The following is a 6,000-nucleotide window of genomic DNA, read 5'->3' as shown; positions in this document are numbered from 1 at the left end:
GCTCCTCCTCAGCCGGCAGTTAGAGCTAGCCGGGGCTGCGGAGATCGATAGGTCGATGTGGGTTGTTCCGATCGTGCAGGTTTGCCAGGTTGATATACAGATGTGTTGGTGTTGGGTTCGGTTCCGTTTGCGCTTCAAAAGGGACCGGCAGACTTTCTTTACCCTAAAAAAAAGAAAGCAACTGACCGACTTATTAGCAAAATTCCTCTAGGTAACGTTTTAGGGGGATCCTATCTATCTTCTGAAAGTTAGATAATGTATTCATCTTTAAAACCCACTTTGATTCAATTATCTACTACAAACACATTCAACATTTTGATAGAGTTAACTCAACATTTTATTAAACATGTTCAACATTTAGCTTTTAAAATGTTGAAATAGTAAAAATAAGAAGTTAAAATTGGAAACATAAAATGTTGAATATATTAAAATAAATAAAAATAAAAATGTTGAACATTTTTTCTCCGCCAGCGCGTTTCTTCTCCGGCGCTGGCGTACGCAGGCGCGGCGGCGCGCGACGGCGGCACTGCCGCAGCAGCGGCAGCAGCAAGCGGCGGCACGCGGCGGCAGCAGCGCGCGGCAGCAGCGCGCAGCAGCAGCAAGTAGCGGCACGCGGCGGCGGCAGCAAGCAGCAAGCAGCAAGCAGCAGCGCAGCACCATCAAGTAGTGGCACGCGGCGGCAGCAGCAAGTAGCAGCGCGCAGCGGCACGCGCCCAAAGCAACAAGCCGCAGCAGCGCCGCGCAGCAGCACGCCGCGCGCGGCGGTCAGGCGGGCTAGCGCGGCGGCGGCGTAGGGTGATGAAGGGAAAGGAGGAGGGAGGAGGGAGAAAGATTAGAATTGAGAAATTCAATGATTGAGATAGTTTATACGAATTTCAAATATTAAAAGCTGAATAAAGAAAAATCTTACGGAAGATTGGCGACGTTTTAGGTCCATATATTGAGGCCCATTACCATACTAGCGGCAGCGGATAGGAGGCCCTCGATTGTGCGGATGTAGCCCGTGTGATAATCTGAGCCCACCCATCTATATTTTGAACCTCTAAAAAACAAATCTATATTTTGAAATGGCTGTCTACAAACAGGCCGTACGTCCTTTTTTTTGTCAGAATTGTGCCCCTTCTCAAATCAAGAGCTAGCTACACCCAGCTGAATTATATTCTTCTTGCTTGGGAAGGCCGAAGGGGTTGGTGCGTATGAGATGGTAGTTTATACTTTTCAAGTACATCTATGATCCAAAATACAAGTAAAACAACTTGTGCAAACGAGAATACTAATTCATAAAGTGCATCGAAAGCCCGCCACAAAATCAAATCGAGCAACCAAACAAGTCAAACTTGTGCTGTTGTGCAGTAGTTGTGCCGAATTGGTATCTTGCGCAATTAAAGTAACCTCCTAATCTTTGTACAAATTATCCACCTATGTCATTATAACCCACTAAATTTGCATATAAATTATCCAATTATATAGTTATTAAAAGTTAAAGTAACTTCTAAATCTAAATCTAAATTATATAATTAGAAAAATATTAAAGTGCACAATATAAAATTTTACATTACTGTTTCTATTATTATTAAAATAGTATTTGAATTATTAATTATATAAAAAATACTAACCACGATATGTGTCACCATCATTACAAGAAAACACGACAAAAGTTCACCCCAACAGTACCAGTACGAAGAAAAGGTACATGTACCGATTCTTCTTCATACCAGTATTTTTAGGGTGTATATAAGCCTATGAAGAGTCTTAGGTTATCCATAGGCACCATACAATCACAACCTATATTTATTGGTATGTATGTGTGGCCGTACCATACATGACATAATGTTTTATTTCCTTTTGTTTTGGTCTGCGAAAAAATGTATTTAAATGTCTCTTGAAGCATTTGAAACAATGCAATATAATGATACTTTTTTTAATAGGCAAGAGCTGCTATCATTGTATATAGGTATATAGGTAGAAAAAAATCTGTTTTAGTGCATACAACACCAGCAGGCTTGCTGAGGTCCTAAATGTCAAAGATGGTTGCTCTTCCATCGATCCAAAACTTTTACCCTCTTTAACTTCGTAGGATCTACAGACGAAGCAGCAGCAGCAACGGGTAAATAAAAACGATTCCCGTCATAACCTCTCTAATCTATCTTATATATACTATAAAGAATCTAAACAATTGGAACACTTTTTACCAAGATTTTTTTATCCATCTACCTTACAACCCACCGCTTTAAAGTCCACATATAAACTCAAATCGCTTAATAGAATGCTTGGTGACTCTAAACCACCCTCCTACCAGTACAATCGGAGGGGGGGGAGGGGGGCTGTTTTTTTTTTCACCCACGACGGCGCCTACCCTCATCCGTACCCGCACTGTGATTGGTCCGTCTACGCCCGACATCGCGCCAGTTGAATCGAGGGTGGGGGAGCGCTTTAGGCTCTCCGCACTCATCACTCTCCAAATTCACTCTCTAAAAAGAATATTCCTGCCTGGTCATCGAGATTCTCTTCTCTATATTCAGTTTCTCCGCGGAGTACATTTTGACCTGCCTCCGAAGCCACGACCCTGCCATCTCGCTAGCCCCCGTCGTCGATGGTCCAGTGGCGGAGACGGAGGCCACCGCTCAGGAAAGCGTGCGGGATGTCGTCGACTTCGTAGCCGCTTATTTCAAGCGGGAGCCTGCAGATTCCTGAGCTGGACCATCACAGCAGGCGATCTTTTGTTTTTTGTGTTATGTAAAAATATTGTACTTGTTAAAACTTTAATAGAAGAAAATTTCAACATAGCTGTTTGTCAGTTGCTCTGGTTTGCGGTATGTGGCACCCCGGCGCTCTGGCCCCCTGATAGATAGGTTCAGTTGTTAGAACCTATCTGCCATCAGAGCCGAAGAAGACACTCCGGACCCCCGTATGAGGTTGAGCAAGTGTCTTTGGGCATAGGTGTAGCATAAATTTCAAGTCGGATGAGCGACCTATTCCCTGTATAGCAGAAAAAACTACAGAGAAGAAAATCAAACTCGCTGGGATGGTAAAAATGATACTGCCACTTAGCTGTTTGACGCATGCAGAATCGATCATTGGTGTCTGGCTCAAAGCGAACGCTCTGGGCCCCCTGGGAGACAGGCTCAGTTGTTTTGAGTCTGTCTACCGCCGAGACTGGACCTCGATCTGCATGAAGCCTTAAAGCGGATGTCGGGAGTAGGTAGGCTCAATGGTTTGAGGCTAGCTACCACCAGTCAAGGCCTAACCTGCATACCACTCAAAGTCAAACCTTAGTAGCAGACCCGCGGGACTTATTCTGGACCGGCCCCCAAGCTAGTACGAGGTCCGGGGCTCCGGATACGCAGGTCCAGGCAGGTCATTGCTTGTTACAGAGTGGTGGAGTGTGTAGTCTTAGGGTACGGAACCAAGCTAAAGCACTACACAGGGCTCCGGATCACTCCAGGAAACAAACATGACTTTTCCGGATCTGGCTCTGACGTTCCGGACCCCTCCCTAGCAGTGGGTGAGGCCATTCTGTCGTACTCAATCCTTTGAGACATGGAGCCGGACCTACCGTGTAGGACTTAGGAAGTCAACCCTTGAGCTAGTACGAGGTCCGGGCCCCTAATTACCCAGCTCCGGGTACTAGAGCACTCGTTACAGGGTGGTGGAGCATGTAGGCTCTGGGTACGGAACTGGCTAAGCGGCTACACAGGACTCCGGACCACCCCAGGAAACAAGCACCCCCTCTCTAGAGCAGGTCCCTAGGGGTCCAGACCCCTCTCCCAGCAGCAAGGGGGTCCGGACCTGTACGACAGTCCGGCAACTCAATACAGATCTTAGCTGTAGCAACAAAAGTAAAAGTCCGTACGGGGGTTAGAAAGGCAAAAGCTTGAGAATCGAAATGCGAAATAAGATTCTGACACAAAGACAGAACTGGGGGCAAATCTTTTCTTTGCAACTTGATATACATGGCTTGCGCGATGGATGCCAGAGGTCGGGTTTATGAGGGCGGACCTCTACCGCTCTGGGCCACGCGTTAATGCTAGCCGATGGTGCGATGGATGCCAGAGGCCGGGTTTACGAGGACGGACCCCCACCGCTCTGGGCCGCACGCTAATTCTATCTTATTACAAAGGAAAATTTCATTTTTCTGCTCTATCTAAGTGTAAAACTTACGCAGATGCTCTATGTTCCATGGGTTGGGTAGCGGCACCCCATCTTCTGTGGCAAGGCGAACGCATCCGGGCCGGCTTACTTCTGTAACCTTGAAGGGACCCTCCCAGCTGGGGGAGAGTTTGTGGAGCCCTGCTCGGTTCAGAATCCGCCTTAGGACGAGGTCGCTAGCCCGGAGCTCCCTACTGTGCACGAACCGTTGATGATAGCGCCTGAGCGCCTGGTTGTAGCGTGCATTTCGGATTGCTGCTCGCCATCTTCGTTCGTCAATGAAGTCCACATCGTCATGCCGCAGTTGTTCCTGCATGGATTCGTCAAAAGCCTGGACCCGTGGTGAGCCTAGGTGAATTTTCGGGGGAAGTCATGCTTCAGCCCCGTAGACCAGGAAGAATGGGGTCTCCCCGGTGGCTCGGCTGGATGTGGTCCGGTTGCCCCATAGTACGCACGGAAGCTCATCAACCCATTTGGCACCATGCCTCTTCAAGCTGTTATAGGTGCGGGTCTTGAGTCCCCTGAGGACCTCTGCATTGGCTCTCTCGACCTGTCCATTGCTGCGGGGATGTGCCACGAACGCAAAGCATAGCTGGATGCCGATGTCCTCGCAGTACTCTTGGAAGAGTCTGCTTTTGAATTGGGTCCCATTGTCCGCGATGATGCGGTTTGGGACGCCAAATCTGCACACAATGGACTTGAGGAATGCGACTGCTGATTTTTTGGTGATGTTCACCACAGGGGTAACTTCCGGCCATTTTGTGAATTTGTCAATGGCGACGTAGAGGAACCGGTACCCGCCGACGGCCCGGGAGAACGGCCCCAGGATATCCACACCCCATACGGCGAATGGCCATGAGGGCGGGATCATTTGCAGAGTTTGAGCTGGTGTGTGTATTTACTTTGCATGGAACTGACATGCTCTGCAGGACCTTACCAGCTCAGCCGCATCCTGGAGTGATGTCGGCCAGTAGAAGCCATGCCGAAAGGCCTTACCAACAAACGTGCGAGATGAGGAATGACTTCCACACTCGCCTCCATGGATCTCCACGAGCAACTCGCGGTCCTCTCCCTGGGAAATGCTCCGCATGAGGATACCATTGGCGCCACGGCGGTAGAGGTCCCCTTCTACTACTGCGTAGCGTTTAGCCAATCGTACTATGCGCTCAGCGGAAGCATCGTCATCAGGAAGGATATTGTCTTTTAGGTAGTCCCGGATCTCGGAGATCCATGAATCGGGACCTCCCTGAGCAGGTGGGAGTGGCTCTATGAGGTCTCCAGGGTCCACAACAGAGCACACAACCCAGGGCGGGCACCACAGATGGAATGCCGCCGGGACCGCTAGCTTCGAGGTGCTAGCTTGATCCCCTTCACCCAGTTCGGCAGGCTGGACAGTAGGTCTTAGCAACCGTCTTTCGAAGACGCCCTCGGGCACGGATGCCCAGGTAGATGCTCTCGCGGAGAGATCATCTACTGCTGAGTTGAATTCACGGGGAACATGTTGCAGTTCCAAGGCGTCGAAGTCCTTCTCGAGCTTCCTCACGTGAATGAGGTATGCCGCGAGCTGGGGATTGTTGCAGCTGCAATCCCCCCGGACCTGCTAGATGATTAGCAGAGAATCTCCCTTCACCAGGAGCTGCCAGACCCCCAGAGACAGGGCTTGTGTCAGGCCAAAGATCAAAGTTTCGTACTCCACTATGTTGTTGGTGGCCTTGAACTCAAGGCGCACCATGTACTTTAGCTGATCTCCGTTTGGGTCGATGAGGACCACACCAGCTCCTGCCCACTGCTTGCGGACGGAACCGTCGAAGAAAAGTGTCCAGTGGGGCTCGGTGATGGTCCTGACTTCCG

The sequence above is a fragment of the Panicum virgatum genome, chromosome 7K (assembly GCF_016808335.1).
Source record: "Panicum virgatum strain AP13 chromosome 7K, P.virgatum_v5, whole genome shotgun sequence".
Taxonomy (NCBI): Eukaryota; Viridiplantae; Streptophyta; class Magnoliopsida; order Poales; family Poaceae; genus Panicum; species Panicum virgatum.
This window is presented reverse-complemented; position numbering follows the sequence as displayed.